We start from the raw sequence: 16,648 nt of genomic DNA on the forward strand, positions 1-16,648 counted from the left end.
TTTTTTTTCTAAAAAAGCAAATAAAATGTTTAAAAGGGTAATCAAGGGAACCAAGATTCTAGCGGAAATCTAAAGAATGTAATCCTTAACGAAGACCAGACATCGAAAACAGAGAAACACAACAAAGAACGTAAATTCTTAAAATAATACATACAAAACTGAGCAACTCGTATTCCACTAAAAGCGTTACAATGACCAGAATCCGAGGACATTCCCGGACAAGTGTAACATGTTTTCTATATAAATGAAAGTGTTTTATATACTGGAATGTAACTGTCCCTTAATCGTATCCCCCTTTTCTTTTCGCCCCGTGCAAGTCCGGGTGTTAAAAGAATAGGCCTGCAGCAGCACTAAGCTTGTGGTAAAAGGCGACTAAATAGTGCTCAGAACCCTAGCCGGGGCCTAGGGCGCTCTGCCCACAGAGCAATTGGGAAGTGTGCCCCAGGATGTGGAATGGGGTACCCCTGGCGTGTTACATGCTGGGGTTGTCAGGCTATAATACGGAAAACTTGACCGCAAACCATAGTGGTGCACCGTGTTGGGAAAGATGCCACATTCCTCGCACGTTAAAGAACCCTAATGTGGTATTCTCCCGGAGTAGGAACCATAGGCCTCCGCCACAGGAGGATAAATTATCCGACCCTACCACCTCTCCCTATTTCCAGTGGCAATCAAAATTTGTCGACCCTTGTGTCCCATCCCTTTTTCATTTCATCATTGCATGTTCATTTTGTCATCAATTTCATGTTCATCGTCTGAATATAGCTGAAATATTGCTGCTCGGACGTTAAACCCCAATAAACAAACAAACAAAAACCCTTTTCTTTCTTCCTCATGTATAATAACTAATAAGATAAATACACCATTACATTTTATAAGCACTAAGGGCTAAAGGATACTGCAACATAACAAACTACTTAAAGAGCACCCTATCTATAGTGATACATGCTCATATGTTTGTGTTAAAATGTGATATTAAACTTTTTCAAAGTTTTATATCAAGATATCATGTTGATTAATGGACCATTGCCATATTTACGAGAAATTAAAACGAGGTGTATATATTTTTTTTATCTTTATTGTAGATTTAAGCTGCAATTACATCAATTTTAACAACATGGTCCGTTGGAAAATCTTATTATTTACAAAGGTGTTTACATTGTTTGTATACAAATGTGTTTAGATTGTTTGTATACAAATGTGTTTACATTGTTTGTATATAGTCAAACAATATAACAGCTCTCCAACACTTGTTTTCCGATATGTATATAGATAAGTTTAAAGGTGAACTTTTTTCATTTACATTTAAACAAACTATGCTTGATTATATTTCATGAGTTACAAGCTTGTCAAACAACTAAGATCACGATTGATATACAAACCTTTTATGATGAGTTCACGTGTAATTCAGTAAAAACTGCAAATGTAACTATCCCAACTATTTCTTTTAACCCACATACGAATTCATATATGGATTACCGATAAGAAAGTTGTTCATACTAAAGAACATGAAAAGCTCAATATATGGGTGAAAAATGGTAGACCAAGAGGAATTCAACATAAGACATATACAGATTATAAAAGAGACAAACGATAATTCAGAAACATCCAGGCAGTAGAAAGTGGACGATTCATACAAGACACGTATGACGACTCAAATACGCGTCAGAATGTAACCTTAAACTATTTTGGAAGAATATCAAAAGGCAAAAGTCTATGAAAGTTAAACCGTGCGTTGGAATTATCTTCAGTGATTCGATACACCGAACTCCCGAATCGGTTTGTGGTGCATTCGACGAATATTACTATACAGTGTATACTGTGTCCGACCAATGTGACAAAGAGGCTTGTAATGAAGAGAACTCAATTTATATGAAGCTAAAGCGGAGTTGAAGGTAAAATTAAGATAATTACCTTCCTGGCGGAAGATGAAATAAGATGCGTAATTAAGGGTCTTAAGAGAAGGAAAGCCTGTGGCACTGAGAAAATATTTAACAAACATATCATTTATGATAGACCTAAGACCGTGAAATGCCCAATGGTGTTATTCAACTAGATTATTAATAAACTTGTCATTCCGAGTGACCAGCAGAAGGTCTAATTGTGTTAATATTGAAAGGGGGAAACAAAGATAAATCCTGTACCGATAATTACCGGCCGTTGTCGCTGGAAAATCTTTGAAAAACTTATTCTAAACAGAATATTGAAAACTATGACATTTTCGCGGCAGTTTTATCTTTGCTATTTTCGCACCAAGATTCGTTACGCGAAAATTACTATCGCGAAAATATTTCGAGGAACACAGTACCACTTGATGAATTTAAAACTGTACGAAAGCAGATTAATAGCAGATACAGCGAAGAAAGATGGTGCAAAATTTCCCGGTTTACAGTAGTAAGATCATCGTTATTTCAAGAACTGAGATCAAAGGATATGGCTAAACGAAGATCCTTCTTTTGATCAGATCACTTATTAAGTCAGTCTAATAAAAGTAAAGAAATAAGTCAACGAATAGCGAAGCACAATTTGTTTCCACTGGAATGCAGACTGTTTGTTGAAAAACCGCATTAATCACAATGGACAAATATGTATTTTATAATAACTTCATATGAAATTTGTTATAACCCCTCAGTCAAACTGTCAGAAGAGCCAGCCAGTTCAAAAAGTGTCACAGAACAGTCCGTTCTTCTGACAGTTTTAGCAGGGAAGGCTCTAATTCTGTCTAGCTCTATAAAAATTAGATCTACTAGAACTGTCAGAAGAGTCGGCGCTTTGACAACTGCTTTACCGCTAGAACCGTTAATCTTTACACATAAATTCGCCTATTAATCATATTCCAAATTTTTTTTTTATTTTGACGGAACCTTTCCTAATTTGTAGCTATGTGTCTTTCAATAACAAACATAGTGATACGAACCATCATTTGTATTGGATAGCATATTTTTTGTTAAACAACTCGCAATTTAAAGAGGTAGACCTAGGGTAAGGGACTCAACTCTTAAAAATCATTGGAACGTTTGTATTCAGCATTTTACATCAATCTTATCTAAGCATCTTATTAACTTGGATTCATTGTATTCTGCTTCAAACGAAAGCTTGAGAGGCTTTGGTGAAATTGTATTTGATAGAAACATATCACTGATTTCATGAGTTATGTCCCTTACCCTAGGTCTACCTCCTTAACCAATAATTTCAATTCATCAAAAACAACTATTCAAACTAAAAACAATCAATAAAACATTTACAAATATTTTAAACTTAAATGTACACTTATGTACACGTGCAGTGTCTAAACGTTTCCATCCCCGAAAAAATAAAAAAAAAATAAATTAGCCGGTAAAACGTTAAGGTATGAAGCTATTTGAATGCATTTATATTTGGACCTATACTGTTACTTTACTGCGATAACGCAAAATTTGTTTCAGAACTTCAAATATTGGGGTAAGAAGTCATTTTCCATTTTTTCTCAGCTTAAGTATCAGTTTGAAAAAGCTTTTTCTTGACATGAAATGCAAAAACACTTTCTAAAAATTGGAAATATCTTCAATAATTCTTGGCTGATTATAGAAATTGGTGATCCCCAAAGGTATGGTTTTGATAGTTTAATCATTACTTCCCTTAATATGAGCACAATTGGCATCCGGTGAATGATACCTGACTTACATGAAGTATATTTGGCAACATTGCTTCAATCAACAAATCAAAATACAGAACTTTCTCTAATTATGACAAAATAATCCGTTTCCGTTTGCTGCAAATATAGATCATTGTACATGAACGTTTTTCGTTTATATACATGCGAAATTTTAGAAGAGAACGCGTTTTTCGTGATCGAACTGATGACCTCGATGCTCTAAATAATAACCAATTAATAGCACGGTATCATTCCCTAGATGGTCCATTTAAGATATTACAGACAGCCTTAGCGACTTGATTGAAAAACCTTCTGCCAGATTTCATGCAATACCTCCTCATATACAAGGAAGCATTTTGTATGAACAAACAAACTAGGCCTACACATTTCTTCCGTCTTTAACATCACTGGCTTTCTGTCACGTCCGATGTGATCTGTTTTGCAAAAATTAATTTATGTGAGTCCTTACGAGACACGGAATGGCAGTAAAAAAGGTTAAAAAACCTCTCCGCAGTCCTGAACACAAACCGTAGAAATTAAACTATTTTATTTAAAAATATTTTAAAAAAAGAAGGGAAGAAAAAAAGAAAGAAACGCGGGCAAAATATGATAATATAATAATTTATGTTGTCACTATATAATTATGTCCTACACATTATCTATTTGTATATATTTCCTATAGCCATAGATGAGTTTTTACATTACTTATCAAGATCTGTGAGCAATTAATACTCTCTGTAGTTAGATATTTACTCAATTTGATTTGAATAAGCTTTAAAAATTGAAAATCGCTAATCCAAATGACCAGTACAAATTGCAAATCAATTAAAACAAGTTGTGTATATAAAAACCTTCTCGGAGGAGCAGCTTAAAAGTTGGGACTTCAAAAGAAGTATACCTCAATAACAAGGATAATTAAACTGTAAAATACATGTATACATGTATAGGCAGATATTATTTTCTTCTTTGGGGGGAGACCGGGATTTTATGTTGAGATAGAGTAATTTTCATTTTTTTTTCAGAAACAGCCGGAGTTAAGTACTTTTTTTACTCGAAAATCTACATTGTTAGTTTATTGGAATTATATTTTATCAATTTGTTTGCCCTTATTAAAAAATAATTTTAGTTTTGTTCAAAAAATAAATAAAGGGCTGGGTTGAAATTTTCAATAAATAAAAGAAACAGGATATTGGTCTCAAGAAAAATGAAAAAGCAGTATCTGTTATTGTCGTAATATTTTTTGTTTATATATTATGCACTGAAGAAATAAGGCAGGACTATTTTATAATCAAAATGTTAGGATAGAAAATTTCAACCCCTTAAAATCAAATGAATGCTCAACTACTGCAGATTTTGCAAACTTCTACTTCGGGGGACGCACAATACTTGAATTTTTGTGGGGATTGTTTTTATCAAAGTAACAGACGATCATACATTTTTGTAGGATTCCGTTCAAGTTATGCCTTTTGTACACGTTGATTTCCAATCACAACTTACATGTACGTGTATCCAAAAGCTACAAATAGGGGTGCTACAAGTTTTTCATGAATTATACCTCTCACCATCCTGATTTTATATACATCTATATATAATTACAATAATGTTAATAGAAAATGTCTACATCTTTTTCATATAGGCTATGACAACACTCAGAATCCTGGCAAAAGGGGATTACTTGTCAGAGGTTGCTGATCTCCATGGGATATCAATTGCCTCTGCATCCAGATTGGTACATACAGTTTGCGGAGCTACTTGCACAAAGATGTTGAATATAACCTTTTCAACAGGAGACGATGAAAAAAAGACTTATAAAACAGAAGTTTCACAGCATAAGCAGCTTCCCTAATGTATTAGGTGCAATTGACGGGTCCCTTATACCTATTCAAGGAATGTCTGGGGTTGATGAACCTAACATAGTATGCCGGAAGCAGTTCCATGCCATAAATGTTCAGGTAATCTGTGATGCAGGTTTGAAGTAAGCTATTGCTATAGTTCGACATCAACTATCAATTAATATGAAGATACACATTGTCCTAGTGGTTATAATTTCTAAGAAACTCAGGCTTATGGATCTTTGTACTCTATTTCAATCCATGACATACAAAACAAATGAATACCTATATTTTTATAAGCCCGTCAAAGACATGTCGTATTAAACCCTTGGTTCAATAAACTTCGAACGGGGCCAAAACAATCCCTGTATTACCCAAACATTTCATTTCTAAGAAGTCTAACATGTGGTACAAATATTATTGTACTATTAGGGTAACTTTCCAGAACACATGACATGCCATGTGGTTAAATTATTGCTGTCAAAATCCATTCAGATTTCAGAAATCTCTTATGGTTTTGTTACTTTGTATGTATGATTTTAGTTACGGTATGTCCTATGTTGTGTATGTCTGTTTTCCATGTCGGGTCTTTGTCCCTGTATTACATTCTTTTAATTACCACTATAACCTTGGTTCCCTTGATTACTTGTTCAAGATAATTGAAGGTAAGGAATTAATTTTATAATCTCAATTTATCATTCTTACAGGTTCACAAACATAGTTGTAAAGTGGCCCGTAGCAACCCGGCATGCTTTCATCCGTGCAAACTCCAACATTCCAGCAGTGATGAAGAACCAGAATGGTTGGCTTCTGGGATATTCTGGCTTTCGTTTGAAGAAATGGCTCATGACAACTTTGTTAAACCCTAACTCACCACAAGAAGTACGATATAATAAGGCACATTGTAAAAACCAGGAACACTGTGGAGAGAGCATTTAGTGTACTGACGATACGTTTCAGGTATATGTTTTTATTTACTTCAAGATACTTAACTTCCATTGTACTTAATATGTCATAAAGAGTCATAAATACAAACAACTGTAATCAAAGTTTGACTGCTCCTGTCCTTCAAGTCTTTCTTACCACATAACCTGTGTTTCTATAAATGCTAGTTCATTTATAGACAGCCGACCACTTACCTCAATAAATTAATAATAACAAGATTATAAACATTGTTTTTGATAATTTTTTAATTGTATAAACAATGATACATTTCATCACATAGACCTATAAAGCAACTTAATAACAAGACTAAAAATGTGTAGCCTTTTTTTTTGGTGGTGTATTGCATATCACAGAATTTTCATGATTCCGACAAAGACTTTAAGATAACATTTAAAGTATGATGTTTAAATTCGATGGGAGATATGAGTAATTTTGTCTAAGTAATATTACACTAGTATCTTTGACATAAAATATAACATGATAAGGTTAAATCACAAGAATACCTTGTTCAGAGTTCTCCGATCGATGAACTATATACATTCTTGCTACATGTATTGGAGTTACCTCATTAGTGTCTTTCTGACCTTCTTGGGCTTCAGTCAAAAGAAAAAAAACTTTAGAAATTTTAACATAAGGCAAGGTCATATTAAAAGCTATGATAATAAAAGTCACAAATTAAATTTATCAGTGGAATTTCAAACTGAAAAAAAAAATGATTTATCAACATATTAATTAGACTTGTATTGAAATTGAGATTAATGCACGTAAACAAAACACTTTAGCATACGATATATGATAAATTAAAAACTATCAAACCATTAGCATCTGTTTGCTCTTCAACTACTACTTGTGAAGTGTGTGAAGTATCAAAGTGACTTGAACCCCTTCAACAATGGTCTTTGTGAATGTTCCAACAATCTAAAGGAAAGTTTGATTATACATGTATTCACTTTATCAAGGGTTGAAATTATTTCGACAAGAAAAAGAGTTAGAAATAGTAGCCTGTCCGCCTGCCAGTGACTGTCTATTTTTTTTTTTTTTTTTTTTTTCGCAGGGCTGGCTAATTTTAGCAAAAATCTATATAGCCGTATATAAAATGTATTGAAAAATTGTATTCAGGACTGGCTAGAATTTGAGTGAGTTTCCTACCTTCATCATGATAATGATGGCTACACATAAAATAGGAGAAGGGGTTTCATTGCCACAATAAGATCATCCAACAAATCCCAAGTAAACTTCCAAACTTTGATAAATATATATGTATATCAACATCACAGTTTATATCTGATATTTTTTATCTTTGATATTTAGTTTTAACAGTTGTAAAGAACTGTAAATACATCAACCTTTTCTGGTTGTATACGTTAATACAATGCATATTCAATGATGATGAATGAAACTATACATTAAAAAAATACTGTTAACTTATACTGATTATAAATTGTCCTTATCTCAATTTTTTTCCTATGGCTTTAAGTCATCTTGGGGGGGGGATTCCCTAGCTGTTCTCCTTGCTTCTTGGAGACGGGTTGCCTCTTTCTTTTTTGCCAGGCTTTCTGGGATATCTTGCAATTTCTTTTTAATGTCAACAACTTGATGTTTGATGGCTGAAGGGTTCACAGAATTGACTCTGTAAATCAGTAAAACAAACACAAGATAAGTTAACAGACAGGTTCGAGATTAACAAATTTGTCAACGAATTATGTCAATGATCCTAACATTAGATATTTAGTCTTACTGACTATATTCTTATCAATTTGTGGATATCAATTTTGATCTTTAAACGCTCCTTTGTACATAATCCAAGGCCTATCCTTAGTGGAGTGTGTGTGTATATACTATAGTGTTTCTACTCTCAAATAGCCATAGTCTTGAAAACAAATATAAACTTTAAATATCACATGGTACCAGTCAGCTTTCATTCACAAAGGTATACAAATGATATAAAAAGCCGATTTATTCCATTCTAGAACAGACATGGTCAATACGGTACTACAGACGGTGCAACGACATGATGGTTTTTCATTCATACTATTTTAGCCTAAGTCATGCATAGCTTTCAGGCGAGTGTCCTGAAGTTAGGTCTCATGTTAAAAAATATTCAATGAAACATGATAAGCAGGATCTCCTTTTATGTCGAAGTTGTAAGTTACCAAACAATTAACTGTATATTGTGATTCACTTCAGTCGTTTAATTTTGCATTAAGGTATACTAAGGATGTTTTGTTTGGTTTTATTATTTGTAAAAAGATGTAAGAAAAAAATTACATTTTGCTCAAATGGTGACACGTTGTGCATTCAAAAGTGTTACAATAAAATAAAAATTATTGGTAAACAAAAGACAAATAAAACAAAACAAAGATTTTGTTTACATATATGTTATTCTAACGAATAACTAAGGATACTTTTACAGAGAAAACAAACGTCACAAGTTACTGAGAGTGATATTTATAAGGTACTGTGTAAACTATATATTTAGCAAAATACCTGTTTGATAGAACGCTTCTGATATCAGAAATATTATCTTTACTATTAGTGGAAAGGAAACTTAGTTGTTGAGAACATGTATACATTGTGATTATTGGAGTGCTAGGGTTGTCAAAAGATTAATCTAGGTTTAGATATTTTGTGTGAGGGATCCCGTTGGCGTTAAATTAAAATCTGAGTTATTGTAAAACAATAATAATTATGCCCCATTTTCAGCTCTCAACGCATTAAGTATATTTGGCAGTCTTTAAAAACTCCGACAGGGTGTAATTAATGCATGTTTACCAATTATATGAATTTCATTTCTTATTAACATCCCATATATAACGATTGTATGTATGTCATTCTGTAGTTGAACTTTGTAATGAAAATTACCTTAATTGATCAAAAGAATTAATCCAGGGACAAAGACCAGTCATCGAAAACATACATACACAACAAAGAACATAAAGCAACTAAAATCATAATACAAAGTAACAAAAATACATTCCACCAGCTGGGGCACAAATTCCAGTTGCTCTGTGGGCAGAGCACCTAGCCCCCGGCTAGGTTCCTGAGCACTATTTAGTCGCCTTTTACGACAAGCTTAGCGCTGCTGCAGGCCTATTCTTTTGACACCCGGACCTGCACGAAGCTAGATCTTTTTGAAATACAGAAATGATTATCATTATGTAAAAATAACATATATAGCCAAAGAATTGATTGTTGGCGAATCATCTCTACGGTATGTAGTACTTGAACTTTATGTTCTGAACTGCAAAATATTTCTTGCATTTCTCTTCTATTTATGTATATGCTATTTATGGTATGATTATTATGTTACAATGAATCTAACTTACTTTTGAAAAGTCGTTGGGTGTATTACGAAACAAACGATAAAGATAAGGATATTTTAAGTTGCTTATCTGACACCTTTAAAGACAATTTAAATATATCCTACAAGTATGCGAAACATACTTGAGTCAATAATATATTGTAGAACAGGCTCACCTGATAATCATGCAAATATAGAAAAATTTTATAAGTAGAAAGTGTTGTATCTAGAGTCAACTATCCGACGATTAAGTTAAATTTTACCAGTGTCCGGTCCTGTTACTTACGGAAAATTGTGGCCTAGGCAGTAAAAAGACTTTTCGGCAATTTTTGTTTTGTTAAAAAGATGATTTAATCCAGACATAAAAATAATTTACGAGCTGTTACAACATTGGAGTGAATATAAGACGTCAAAAAGTATTATTTATGTGCAACTTCAGTAATTTCGCACGAAGTTAGATGCAGGTGAAATTTCTAACCAGACATTTGAGCCACTTCTTTCAATGATCTCAATATGTTGTCAGGTGTCCTATGTTCTGCAACATTTGTAATAAACTAAACAAATTGTTTGATTTTGAAACTTCAAAATCACCACGTTTTATATTTTTAACCCCTGATCATTATGTACTCATTTATCATTGTCATTTGTCTCTTGCCCCGTGCAGGTCCGGGTGTCAAAAGAATAGGTACGGTGATGGTACCCCGTCCTTACTACATATTTAATCATTTTCTTCAACTTTCGAACCTTCTTTTTTATCAACTAAGTATTTGTCTACAATGGATGCATTGAAGCTATTTTGAAAATTAAAAATAAAAGTATGCTCCTTGCACTATCTGCATGATTTCTGTGGGAAGTTGTATTTATAAGGTATCCCATTACGTTAATACTTCACTTAGTTTACAGTCGGCCTTCATACCACCATGTCAGCAAGGTAAAGTAATTCATTTTGTTTAGAAATGTCTTTCAATTTTATAGATACATGTTAACCTTCTTTTAATTCATTTGTAAATGTTAATGTTTTATACAAAGAACTATCGCAACGTTTTGTTGTTGTTTTTTTTTTTTTTTTTTCGGTTAAACGATGCACAGGTAAATGTATATTATGTACTATACACAAATTTAAATCAGTGATGATTGAAAGAGGCGTTTTAACAGGAACAAGTTAAAGATGTTCAGCGGAAGTTCCTCTATTTTTATGAAAATTGTGGCCCCATGCAGGTCCGGGTGTTAAAAGAATATGCCCGCAGCAGCGCTAAGCTTCTCGTAAAAGGCGACTAAATAGTGCTCAGAACCCTAGCGGGGGGCTAGGGCGCTCTGCCAACAGAGCAACTGGGATGTGCGCCTCAGGTGGTGGAATGGGGTACCCCTGGCGTGTTACATGCTGGGGTTGTCAGGCTATAATACGGAAAACCTGACCGCAAACCATAGTGGTGCACCGTCTTGGGAAAGATGCCATGTATCTCGCACGTTAAAGAACCCTACTGTGGTATTCTCCCGGAGTAGGAACCATAGGGCTCTGCCACAGGAGGCTAAATTGCCCGACCCTACCCACCTTTCCCTATTTCCAGTGGCAATCAAAATTTGTCAACCCGATTATCCTTGTGTCCCATCCCTTTTTCATTTCATCATCATTTCATGTTCATTTTATCACCAATTTCATGTTCATCGTCTGAATATTGCTGAAATATCGCTGCTCAGACGTTAAACCCCAACAAACAAACAAACAAACAAACAAACAAATGAAAATTGTAATTTTACTATAAATTTAGAAATCCTGAGAGCGATCTTGAGATGACAATTTTTCCTTGGACTCAGTGTAGAGGATGGGATTGGCCATCATATCCCTGTTTTAAAAATGATGCAGAGGAACAACTAAACCGAGTTAAAAACTTTGAATCGAGAGCAGGTGACATACTACTTTGTACCTCCCCAAAATCAGGTTAATATTAGATATGAATATTTTAAGGATATATCCTTATTTTTTATCTTTTGTCTACATGTGACCATAGTGGTTCTGATGTTGAAGTAAAAATGTTTTTAACCACAGGAAAATATATTTATATACGATATAATGTTTTTTCTAATGTTTAAGATATGCTTGAAAGTGTACAAATCATGAGGTAAAAAGCTATAATAATATTCAAAGTGTTCATGTCTGCGCCCATGCAATCGATTTGATATTTTTAACGGTCTAACGCCCACGAGAAAGCAAGCGTCCTAACGGTACATAAATTTCAAATCCAAATGGTATTTATAACAAAACTCATATAAATTTGCCGTTTATTTAATTCATTTACAGACTTTTGATTCTTACCGAATTGTATTTGTTGAAATGATACAGATATCGTTAGTAGAGCAACTTATGCTCAAACTTCCGGCACTTCCGGATCAATTGATGTCAGCCGAACGTTTTTTGTAGGAATTCATATTAGAAGTGATTGGGTTTAATTGTTTGCTCTTTAGTTTTTAATTCTATATGTGTATATGGTTCATGTTTTGCTCTGTTTTCACGCTATGACTTTTTTTTCTAGATTTTCAAGTCTCGGGATTGTCCTTATTCGAACACGATATTTGCTATTTCATTTACTATTTATTTTAATGATGCAATTAATTATGTGAACTCGAAATAAATTTGTAATTAAATAAATCATATTTTCTTCTGGGGGAAAGGTCAAATGAAACTTAATGAGTGGTTTTATATGGATGTTTTTTTTTCTTATAAAAGGAACACACTGGTTGCATGAAATCGTCTGTATGCTGGTAGACCATACAACTGAATATAACAGTCGAGATGCCACTTTAAACGTCCACTTAGATTTCACAACAGATCTAACCTCTCTGGAAAACGAGAAGAAAGTTAGAATTGTCCATTCTCATTTCCCATACAACTTTCTGCCTCAGAAACATAAAGATCTTGGATCCAAAATCATTTATTTCAACAGAAATCCCAAAGATCGCCATGTGTCACAGTATTACTTTACGAGTCGTCTTCGAGGATTTCCCGCTGAATTTTCGTGGAATCATACTTTGAAGAGCACATAGTAAATGGTGAAATTTTTTTTCCATTCAAATCTTAAATTTTAAGTTATATTTAAGGCGCAAATTACCTAAATAAATTTGAATTGATTCATCATACAGTACTTTATTTGTTGTAAATTTCTATTGATGTAAACTTAGTTGGAGATATTACGCCTTAGTTCAATCTGCAATATAATGCTATTACCAATTCAAATACTGCATATAAAGATAGATGTAAAAGTAAAAGTTTAAAAACTTTAGAATTGTTTTTAATCTAAATAGTTCTAAACCATTTATTTTAACTTGTTTCCTCACAAGACAAGCTGTATGGTGGATGGTGGGAGTACACTCGACAATATCTTGACGCCATGAAGACAACTAAAAATATCCATGGTGTAACATTTGAAGGACTTAAGCTGGTAAATATAGTTAGATATCTTATTTCTTTAAGCTGAAACACTCGGTTAGAAATATCTTATTTAATTCAGCTGGTACTTATAGTTAAATATGGACCAATAAGAACCAAACATTGTATGAATAGTAGTCTTTATATATGGGGAATTTTGATATGTCTAAAAGCATGACCGCTGGGACTGACAAAAAAAAACAAAAGGGTCAGCCAGAAGTTTTTCTCCAAAGTATATCTCCAAAATCGTTAGGTTTAGCCGAATTCTTTCAGTTATTGAACTGATACTTACGATAAGGTCTACAAAAGTCTGCAGGGATCAAAATTGTGTGACGACACTTTGTAAGACGTTTTTCACAGTTTTCAGAAAATATCTTGAAAACAGAAAGAATCTTTCAATAATGAAATGATCCTTATGGTAAGTTTTAAAATTTTTTGGAAGACTCCTCGTCTGAGTTTTTGCCCTTGAGAGGCAAATCATTATCTAGGTGAGCTATTCAGGCTCCTTGGCTCTAAACTGGTGTAAACAATTATATATATATTAAGTTTGTTCATGGATTAATATTCATGTCATTTCTTTAATCTATTACATAAAATCAAATATTTTATATCTCCAATCTGGTACACACAGTTAGATATTTTAATTTTCTAAACTGGTAACTTTTAGACTGTATTCTAAGCTGCTATACAATGGAAAATTATTCTTTTAAATTGAAACATACTGTCAAATCTGGTACATTCTGATATTTGTCTAAGCTGGTACATACAGGTATTTATATATTTATTTTTGACCGATAGAAACTCTTAGATATTATAGGTGGTAAATTCAGATAGCTTCTCTAAACTTGTACACAATTACATTTTTTTGTCTAAGCTGGTACATTTTATAAGATATGTAAATTCATTAAGCTGGTACATTTTTCAATACATGCTAACTCTAAGCTAGTACAATGTTCATTTTTTTAAGATGTTTTTATTCTTTAAGCTGGGGCATTGTTTAAGGTATTTTATTTCTCTTACTATGACATTTTCAGTTCTTTTCATTTGAATGACTTTTACAATTTCCAAGTTATTTCGAATAAATTTTTAATTAGTTTCTTTCAAGAGTACCTAGTGCTTTTCAGATGACTTTATTACTGTTCAGATTTTAAACGCATATCTACGCGATTTCTATACGCAATACAAGGCTGGTCTTTAACTTAAGGTCGAATAGTTATATATGATATTTGAACAATGATTGCATGAGTTGAAAGCTGTATTTGTATTAAAACCTTTAAATACTATTTGTCTTGTACCGTTAAATTGCTCAAAAATCGAAAAATAGACTTTTTACAATATATATTCAGACTCCACAAAAAGAAATAAAAAAACTAGCAGAGTTTCTCGATGTACCCGCTGATGATGATTTCGTGAAGGAAGTTGCCGAAAAGGTGGTATTTGATAAACTAAGGCATGTCAAAGTTGACGCGACTGTCGCTTTAGCAAAAGATGGAAAATCGATCCTGTTTCGTAAAGGTGAGTTGCGTTGTAACAGTATGAAAATCCACCACATTCAGCTAATTTTCATATATACATACAAATCTCCACATAAAATTTTCAGTGATTGTTTACATAAAAGACATTAGATGATCTGCAACGGTATACAAATACAGCCCCAATAAGTATATAATACATAGAAGGCTTTTGGGATGTGGGAATTCTACCATCTTACTTGCATGTGCATTACTATGTAAGTACATAGCATATACTGAAAGCATCAACAGCATACTGATGTAAGAATATATATATATATATACATACAAGTCTAAGCTGCATCCAAATTCTTGATTTATCTGCGCGTTGGAAATAGTGGAAAAAAAACAAAAAGTCAGATTTGCACTATTTTATATTTACAGACACAATACATTAAAGTACTCAAATAATTGCACAAGATAAATATTTTCTCTCCGACCGCTTTATATGTTTCTTCAGATAATCATGGCTGAAGACGTTGTTAAGTGTCACTAGACGACTCTGACTTCTAAAATGAAAGTGACTTTCGAAAAAAGTCATGGTGACAAAAATATATCTTTTTCTATTTGTCTTTTATTCATCGTACTCCTGTATATTACTTACATATATTTCAAGTCTGAAAATGTCGATTAAGTTTTGGTTTTTACTTGATTAAAAAAAATGTCTCGTTATTAATACTTTCCTTTCCATTGTTTCATCTGCCCTGGAATTGATACTTCCATGTCGGAACATATCTGCACCAATTTGATACTAACATGTCGGAGCCTTTCTGCCCCAGATTTTATACAAACATGTCGGAACCTTTCTGCGTTATATTTGATACTTGCATGTCAAAACTCATCTGCACCAGATTTGATCCAACATGTCGGAGACTTTCTGCCTCAAATTTGATACAAACATATCGGAACCTTTCTACGTTAGATTTGATACTTACATGTCGAAAATTATCTGCACCAGATTTGATTCTAACATATCGGAAGCTATCTGCCCCAGATGCAATACTAAAATGTCGGAAACTTTCTGCCCCAGATTTGATACTAACATGGTGCAGAAGTTGTGCCTACATCTTAGATGGTAAAACTTTCACATTTAAGATTGGAGAAATCTTTAATATATAGAGCACTTTTACTTGTTTGCCAGAAAAATCCTTTGTATATTGTAATTTGCAGTAGTTGGGTAGTTAACGGGTAAATCACTAGAAATACGATTGAGTGTATATTTAGAAACTCAGGGAATTAAAACAACACAACATTTCAATTTTAATAAGTGCATGTGCAACATTTTTCTGATTGTCTAGGTATGGTCCATCTAAAATTTGACGATCGTCAGCTTGACGAAATAAAAGTGGTAAGGGAAAGCACAGATATCAAAGAAATAATTAGATTTTTTTATCATTTTAGGGCAAGTAGGCGATTGGAAGAATTATTTTACAATTGCTCAAAAGGAAGAATTTGACGCCATATATGAAAAAGAAATGAAAGGATACAACGTTGAATTCGTATATGATATTTCCTAGAAAAACAATTCGGATCATTTTAATCAGCTGTAGAAAATGGAACTCATATATTTGTGTAAGTTTATTATAAAGACATATGCAGTATTGTACCATTCTCATAAACTAAAACAATCTTGATATGTATGTTAATAAAATCATACAATTGATATTCAGGTCACATACAAGTGCAGGCTTTGCATACACAATATATAATTGAAAGCAAAAAAGCAAAAAAAAAAAAACAAATTCTGAAATGTAAGTGGACGCCAATACGAGTAATCAAGGGAACAAAGATTCTAGCGGAAGAAAAAAAGAATATAACCTAAAACAAAGACCAGACATAACAAAGAGAACAAAACAACCAAAATAAAACATACAAATTAACAAAGTAAATGAGCAACTTGGACTCCACTAAAACTTGGAAACATAGACCAGCTGCAACAGTAGGGTAAGGGTTCTCTGTTTTTCAAGACACACCCGCCGAGTGACCCATTAGTAGTCAAGT

General features: G+C 33.2%; 1 pseudogene across 1 annotated transcript; it reads left to right on the forward strand.

The window, feature by feature from the left end:
- Positions 1 to 10,565: 10,565 nt before the first annotated feature.
- LOC148600776 (sulfotransferase 1B1-like) lies at positions 10,566 to 16,389 on the forward strand (annotated as a pseudogene). The gene is made up of 6 exons (XR_015917110.1): positions 10,566 to 10,643; positions 11,482 to 11,651; positions 12,438 to 12,760; positions 13,049 to 13,149; positions 14,483 to 14,651; positions 16,049 to 16,389. The product of XR_015917110.1 is annotated as a sulfotransferase 1B1-like (transcript).
- The last annotated feature ends 259 nt before the right edge of the window (positions 16,390 to 16,648 follow it).

Source organism: Perna viridis, chromosome 12 (assembly GCF_037379345.1).
Source record: "Perna viridis isolate PV_CMFRI_1.1 ecotype Kerala chromosome 12, ASM3737934v1, whole genome shotgun sequence".
Taxonomy (NCBI): domain Eukaryota; kingdom Metazoa; phylum Mollusca; class Bivalvia; order Mytilida; family Mytilidae; genus Perna; species Perna viridis.